At 37.5% G+C, this 8,206-nt stretch overlaps 1 pseudogene; it reads right to left on the reverse strand.

Moving 5' to 3' along the window:
- Positions 1–3,496: 3,496 nt before the first annotated feature.
- Positions 3,497–8,206, reverse strand: part of LOC103895141 — a 60,013-nt pseudogene continuing 55,303 nt past the window's right edge.

Here is an 8,206-nt window from a genome sequence, read left to right on the forward strand (position 1 = left end):
TTGGAAAAAAGAAACTAGAAATTGGACATGATTTGTGTCCTCCTGATGCCGCCTTCTGGGTAGGCAGTGAAAGATTGCAATGTGAGTTCACTGCAGCCTGTCCAACAGATAATGCCAGGGTAGGGACCGTCATGTACTGTTTCTCTCCAGGTATGTCAGTTCACTCACTGCTTCTTCCAAAAGTTTGTCTTTCTTTGGCTTTCATAACTCTGGCTTCTGCAGTTTCTCTTCTTCCTCTGCCTCTTTGTCCTCCTCAGAAGTTTCAAGAGGCTTTGTCACCTTTTTTTTCTCTCTCTAGTCTTGTCTCTGGCGATTGCCATCAACAACATAAAATTAAACAGCACTGCTGTGCTGTCTTAAAATTAATCTCCTTCTTCCAAGCCAGTTTCCAGAATCACAGTCTTAAGCTCTGGCATTTTCTCGCAGTTGCCTCATTGTTTGATAAAGCAGCAGTCTTCAGGTTTTGTTTCCCAGTATCTCCTCCCTGCTACTTACTTTGCTGCTTCATGTGGGACTAATTCCCATCTATCAGGCCCTTAATTTGTATTTTCTCTTCAATATTGGACCTTTCTGTAGATGCATATCTTATAGGGTATGTTTAAGTCTTTCAGATGCTTTATCCTTAGCATCTGTAAAATAAAGCATTTTCCTTCTACCCACACATTGAGTTTCTCATCTGCTGGTACCTCAGCATTCTTTTCATGAGCTTGATTAATATTATCTTTGAGGACAGCAAGGGAAATTTATGTGGCATTCCCATGCAAAACCAGGTAGAATTATGAAGAAAAGGTGGTAATAGACTTTTTAAAAGAAATAACGTGTTTTCTGTATTTTTCAAAACCACCTTGTCCTATTAATAAAATTTCCTGTGCTTATTTCCCACCCATATCAAATTTCAAATGGAATATAATTTCCTGAAGGGAAAACAGAACAGAACAAAAAGATATTACTGAGTCCTGGTTGTGTCTAAGTTTTTCTCACATAAAATAATTTTTTACTCTTGCTGTGCTTTTTAAATTTCAAAGGTTTTTGCTTGCTTTTTTGAAAGAGCTTCATTTAATTGTGGTTTTTTTGGAATTATATATAAGAGAAACTACCATCTGCAGCATATTATTAAAAATTGAAATACAAGAAAAATAATATAAATTTATGGACAAAAAAGTTTTCTAGGAGAACAAGTAAACCCAAATGAATCAAATTCTCAAGAGTGCACAGAAAGCTAGAATTACTAAGATTAATTATCTGTAAGCCTTCATTTAATTGTGGTTTTTTTGGAATTATATATAAGAGAAACTACCATCTGCAGCATATTATTAAAAATTGAAATACAAGAAAAATAATATAAATTTATGGACAAAAAAGTTTTCTAGGAGAACAAGTAAACCCAAATGAATCAAATTCTCAAGAGTGCACAGAAAGCTAGAATTACTAAGATTAATTATCTGTAAGCCATTTTTAGATTCTTTGGGTTTTATCCAACAGTTTGCCTCCACAGAAAATAGAAGAATCATCACTAAAGTCAGGTAAATTAGCATATTGCCACAATACTCAAAATTACAATTATTAATTTTTTTTTTTTTTTAAATCAGAAGAGTAGATCAATTGCATAACTTCTCTGTTAAACCTCCTCAGATGATAATGCCTCTTCCTGCCTCCATAAAATCTGCAGTTCTTATTTTACACTTTGGGATCTTCAACTTTCTTTATATTGCCTACACTTTTCTATTTGCAGACTCAGATCATCCAAATCACGTAACAGATCTAATCTGAAGAAAGAACTGGTTTGAAGGGAGTTCCACCAGACCATGGTTTCCAAAGCTGACATGCTGTGATGCAGTTCATTCTTCAAATGGACAGAAAAGAAATGGGAATTTGAACACTCCTTTTGGAATGCCTTGTGCTTATGAACATATTAGCCTAAGGCAAATCTTGTCCTCTTCTGCACATCTGCAGAACTCCTAGCTTAATGTGTTTCTCCAGTAATTTTAGAGACCCGCTACATGGAACCTGGCAGAGAGGGGCAAAATAGTGTTTCAGAGCTCTTCGGTTGAAAGCACATACCGTTCCTCTTCTAGGGCAGGCAATTTGATCCTAAAACAATTTGCATTAGCTAGGTTTTGGAATTAATAAACTGGAAAAGTTACATCATAGAATTTTGTTCAGTGTGAGTGATTTCACTGTGTTTGTTGAGCCACTTTTGTCACTCATCTAGTATTTTAAAAGTATGGACATGAAAATTCAGCTGATATTAATCTCTACAGTTGAATTCACTTCACCGTACCTCTCTGTCAGGTTACAACATCTAAAGATCTGGGCTCACCTGACTTTTAGAAACTCTCAATACCCAGTGACAGGAGTCCAGCTTTTGACTAAATAAATCAATAGGGCTTGTTTATATATACTGCTCACCTGATCTGGGGATTAATCATCAAGGGCCAGCATTGTCCCTGAGTGACAAGGATCCCGTTTTCTGTAGATACGTTTTCACATGGCAATCTCTCTGCTGAAGGTCTCCCAATATGTTTATCAGACTGAAAACCAGACTTACTGGCATCTACATTTTGGCATTTCTTGATACAGCAGTCTATCAGCTGAAAAATATTAGCTATTAAACAAGATGTCTAGGTACTCCTCAGAGAGATTTGTAAAAACAAACGTTTGAATATGAGTACATAGTGACTGAAAAATTTCGCCATTGGAAGGCTATGAACTGGATTAGGAAATTACAAGCTTCACCTCATTTCAGACAAGACATCTGTCTGAGACTGTATTATTAAGAACTAATAGCAGGCTGAGGAACACCATTATGTTGATGGGCAGGACTGCTTAGTGGTGTACTGGGTCTGGCTAGGACAGAGTTAATTTTCTTTATAGCAGTCCATATGGTGCTGTTTTGGATTTGTGACTAAACCAGTGTTGATAATACACCCGTGTTTTGGCTATTGCTGAGAAGCGATTGCACAGTGTCAAGGTTTTATTCCGGGGGGGGGTCCCTACTCTGCCCCCACAGCGAGCAGGCTGCGGGAACTGGGAATGGACACAGCTGGGACGGCTGACACCATCTGACCAAAGGGATATCCCATACCATATGACCTCACACTCAGCAATAAAAGCTGGGGGAAAGAGGAAGAAAGGGGGGAATGTTTGTGTTTATGGCATTTGTCTTCCCAAGTAACCATTGTGCGTACTGAGGCCCTGCTTTCCAGGAAAGTATCTAAACACCTGCCTACCGATGGGAAGTAGTGAATAAATTCCTGAATAAATTCCCTTTTGTTTTGCTTTGCTTGTGTGCACAGCTTTGCTTCACCTATTAGACTGTTTTTATCTTGACCCACGATTTTTCAGCTTTTGTTCTTTCAATTCTCTGCTCCATCCCACTGAAAAGTGGGAAGTGAGTGAGCAGCTGTGTGGGGCTTAGCTGCTAGCTGGGGTCAGCCCACCACATGTGGATATAATGACTAATTTGAAATGGATACAAACTGATCTTGGATACCTTTTACAAGAACATTCTAGAAAGAAAGAAAAGGAAGATTATTTTTACTCATGAGCTTCCTCTATCGTGCTGTAAAAGCTCCATAATAGGCCACGTAAGTGGCTGCTCTGAATGCATTTCCTGTGATGTTTGAAATCTCAGCTTCAAAATTCTTGATGCTTTCCTCCCATCAAACCTGCCCACCTCCAGCACAGCTATAAGTTCTCCAGCTCAGGTCAGGTGAGCTTGAATGAGAGCCATGGTTCTTGGTAACCAATTGAAAAATACAAGGTTTGGATTATCTTCTAAGAGATTATTTTTTCCCTAGCAGTTTTATATACTTACCTCCTGTTGTATCCCTGGTTTGCTCTAATATTTATTCCCAATCTCATTAGTAGGTTAGTGAAGGCCACTGTTGACTGGCAGTTTTTCCTTACCTGTTATGGACAAGGAGCGACAGACTTGAGCTGATACGTACATTGCCTCTCCTCTTCACATTCCTATCAGTTTCTTTCAGTCCCTAATATACAACATTTGCTGAGGGGATCCAGAAGAAACTGCAAAACTCTTGGCTGTTGGATTTCTCACAGTAGTGTATGTTAAAAAAAAGGGTAAAGGCCAGTAAAGCACCACACCAGTGAAGTTTTGGTGTCATGCATGCAGATATTTTACTGTTGACTTGGTATTCCATGTATCATAAGACTGCCTGATGCAAAGTTCTTATAGTCTTGTGTGAGCATGGACAGGTAGCTCTATGCTGGCAGTATGAAAATGAAAGATTTGGTTCTCTGGCTTAAAGAAAAAAAAATCACCAAGGCTTGCTTTCTCTCCAAGACTTTTCTCATACTGGCCTTGTAATGCTTTTCTCTGATCCCCTATGTGTCTCACCCTCATCTGTTCATCTTAAAAAGTAGATCCTGTAGTGTTAAGTTTGGCCTAAGATGGCAGAGCAAACATTTGGGATGAGATATCCAAGACTGTTGGCTTGATACTTGGAAGCTGATAAAAGGAGTGAGAGATCACATACACAAACAGTAGATATAATTAGGAGCCTACTGCTAAGTTAAATAAAACTGCCCTCAGTCAAATGGCTGTAAAATAGAAAGTTTCTGTCCTGCCTCTAAAACAGTGTTCTCATAATGACAGATGTCTTTTCTCATGCTTGCATTTGTCAAGATTCTTTTTTCAATAGCTTATTGAAGTTTGAAATAGAGGTAAGGGAGGAAGTCTCTTCTGGGCCACAGATCTTCAGAAAATCATCTTGAGATCATTTCTGTCCACCCAACCTGGAAAAACTGGCTCATAATATCACTGCAAATACACGGGTGGATCACTGTGGTGATTCTATCCCAATAATAAAGCTCCTCTATGGCTCTTCATGCAGGTTCTTACTCTGCACAAATGGGATACAAGAGGCTTAGAACCAGAATTAACTTCTCTAGCTGGAGAGGTCAGCAGCCCAGGGTCTGGGCCAAGAGGATGGAGGAAAAGCAGAGGTGAGAATGGCTGTATTTGACTGTGACCTGCTTCAGTAAAGAATGACAGATCTGTATTTGCTCGTGCAGGCTTCAGTAAATGCTATCTTAGCCTCCAATGTGACCATGCCACTAAACTACATAACTACATGTAATAACTCAGCTTTTCATCACTACAAAGAAGTCATGGAAGAAATAAATCATGTGTAAGATAAATTGAGTGCCTGTGCAGCATTAAGTTTTTGCCTCTTTTGTTCAACTTCTTTGAGTATCTTACAGAGAAAATCCATAGCTCTCACCCACATACTCATGGACCTGCATGTTTTTGAAACCCTTTCTACTTTTTCAGGTGCAAAATCTGGGTTAGTGGTGTATCTCTGCAGCTTTTGACAGTATTTGAGGGTTTAAATTTTCTTTATCGTATTCTGAAAGCTTTCTAAGAAAATCAGCATATCAAGGAAGTTGTATAAGAGGCTTAAGAGATGAAATTAAAAAACCAATGATATAAAATTAGAAAGCAATGTTTTAACTAACACAAACTTGCATATTTTGAGTGATTTCGTGTATAGTGCTTTGAAGTGATTTACCACAACAAATGCTTGATAAAGACAATAGGTCTTTTTTAAAAAAAAAATTGTTTTTCTGTAGATATAATCTAAATTTGTTAAAATTGGCTCTCTGCTTTAGGACATCGGAAAGCTGAGGAACAGCCCTCCTCCTGAGGAAAATGAAGAATGCTATATGCATAAAGACAGCAGATGTGCAAGCAGGGAAAGAGTTCAGAGATTACTGCTTCATAAAAGCATGAAACGATGTACAGTCATCACCTCTCTAGTTTTAATTCATCAATGCAGACATTTCAAAGGCAAGCTACCAAAATTGCTTCTTCACTAGCAGAATGGGCCTTATGGCTTTCTGATACTGAAATTTCAGGTAACAGGTTTGAACTCTCAAGACAGTCTGCTAACCAAAGAACTGGTCTTTTGTTTTAATTCCCAAAAATTTCATGAATGTCTAATCATGCTTGCCACAAAGTAGAAAATAACCAAGCCCTTTTTCATACTGAAAATTATGGAGTTAGCCTTTCTTACAAGTTCTGAAAGACATTTTAAAAACTGAATAAGTTCATGTGAAAACAAAAGAGTATCCTGATAACACTGACCAAATAATGAGAAATTGCTAATGCAATAAACAATGTGAACAAGTAACTCAGTCTTAAATTAAAAACGACAGTTTTTGCATTTAAAAATACTTGGAGTATGTAGTTTACGAACAGGTAAACGAAAAAAAATAGGAAGCTTCAAGAAACAAAAAAACCCACTGCTACATATATTTAAAAATGGGTCTTTTATCATCTCTGGTTTCTGTTGTTCTCATTTTTGTAAAATGTGTATTGTTTATGATATCATCAACTAAAAGTTATGCCCACCTTTTGTTTTTTAATGACACCTTCCTGACAGAAAAGGTTTGCTTACCTCTCAGATGCTGGTTGTAATTTTTTCATAAGACATTATGTCAGTACAATCCCAAAAGACTGCTTATTTAGAGCAAGAAAGTCGAGCTGAGTGCACACAAAGACTATTTGAAAAGGTTATGTATGAAAAAGGTTATGTATGAAAAGGTTATGTATGAAAATTAATCAAAACATGACAAACCAAAATGTAACAAACATCAATGCATGTCATACACATTTAATTTTTTTAGGTTACTCTATCTTCTTATTCCTATTTAGCTCTAGAAACTACAGAGGAAGGTAAATCACAAAGTTGGCAGCTTGTTGTGAATGTCTGTGAAGTTCAGAAAGCCTGCATATCTGAGTGAGGCCAGTTAGATGTGCTAAATGTCAATACTGAATTTCTTTTAGGTTCAAAGGTATTCTTCACAGGGGTTTTGGTCCAGGAACAACCATTCATAAATTAACATAGCATGGTGAAAAAAAAATCTTTCATTTAAAATGGTTAGTGAGTATTTTGCTCGAGGAAAAATAAATATAGGATGAGTAATATTTTTGCCAAGAAAGGTGTTGATAGACACAAGCAGCACACTAAATGTAAAGGTGATTGGCCAAAAAGGAAAGCAATAAGAAATGCTGAACAGCTTACTTGGCATTTAAAAGAATACAAATAGCTTACATTACTATCATGACAAGAACTGGTGGTTTCTTAAAAACTCCAATTTCAGAAATACATGCTTTCTCTAAGGAGTCAAAAGCCTTATTTACAGCCTCTAAAGCTGGGACAACTTCATCCCAGTTTCTCTGAGTATCTTTAGCTATTGCTTGAGTCTCTTCTGCTTTCACTTTAGCAATAGCTTCATCTTCCTGAACAACACAACACACCTGAAATTAAATATGCAGTCAAGACTTTTCAAAATGAAGTATTTTTTAAAAGAGTTTGTTCTTCACTGTTAATGTTCACTACTCCACTTAGAGTGTACAGAGAGAGATAGGAAACAGTTATTACTTTCTTCCACATGCACAGCAGCAGCCACTGGAGACTTAGAAATATAGAACCATAGAACAGCCCAGGTTGGAAGGGACCTCTAAAGATCATCTGGTCCAACCTTTCAAGGGAAAGGGAGCCTAGATGACATTATCTAGCACCCCATCCAGTCGCATCTTGACTCTACCACATCCCTGGGGAGGTTGTTCCAGTGATTAATTGTTCTCACTGTGAAAAATATCTTTCTTATATCAAGATGAAACCTCTCCTGGTGCAACTTGCGCCTGTTGCCCCTTGCCTTCTCCATGTGGTGCTTTGTGAAGAGACAATCCCCTTTGTAGCCACCCATTAAGTACTGAAAAACTGACATGAGGATTAGGATAGAATGCTGTTATTTTGCAGCATTAGCAGCTCTCATGCTTGTTAGCTGGTGGGAAATATCAAAAGAAAATTTTGTTGTACACTTTATGTGAGCATGTGTCCATGCATATAAGACCATGGAAATAGAAGAGAACAGTATTACACAAAACAAAAAAGGTGCAGGTTATGAATTTCAGAATAATATTAGCAAGATGAGAATATTTAGTGGTTATATGCTGGACAATGTAAAAGAATGACCCTTAGCTGATCTTGCAACTTTCTCCTATGTGTCCTTTTTCATATTCAGCCTGACTCAACACAGGTGAATTTCCTCAAGCTTGGGGACAGCCAGTCAAATCCCCACTACACAGACACATTGAAAAAAAAGATGTAGGTAAGGGCTAGTTGAAAAAAAAAAAACCAAAACAAACCCCCCACAACTATGGATTTTTTAAAAA

The sequence above is a fragment of the Aptenodytes forsteri genome, unplaced genomic scaffold, assembly GCF_000699145.1.
Source record: "Aptenodytes forsteri isolate BGI_AS27 unplaced genomic scaffold, ASM69914v1 Scaffold224, whole genome shotgun sequence".
Classification (NCBI taxonomy): Eukaryota; Metazoa; Chordata; class Aves; order Sphenisciformes; family Spheniscidae; genus Aptenodytes; species Aptenodytes forsteri.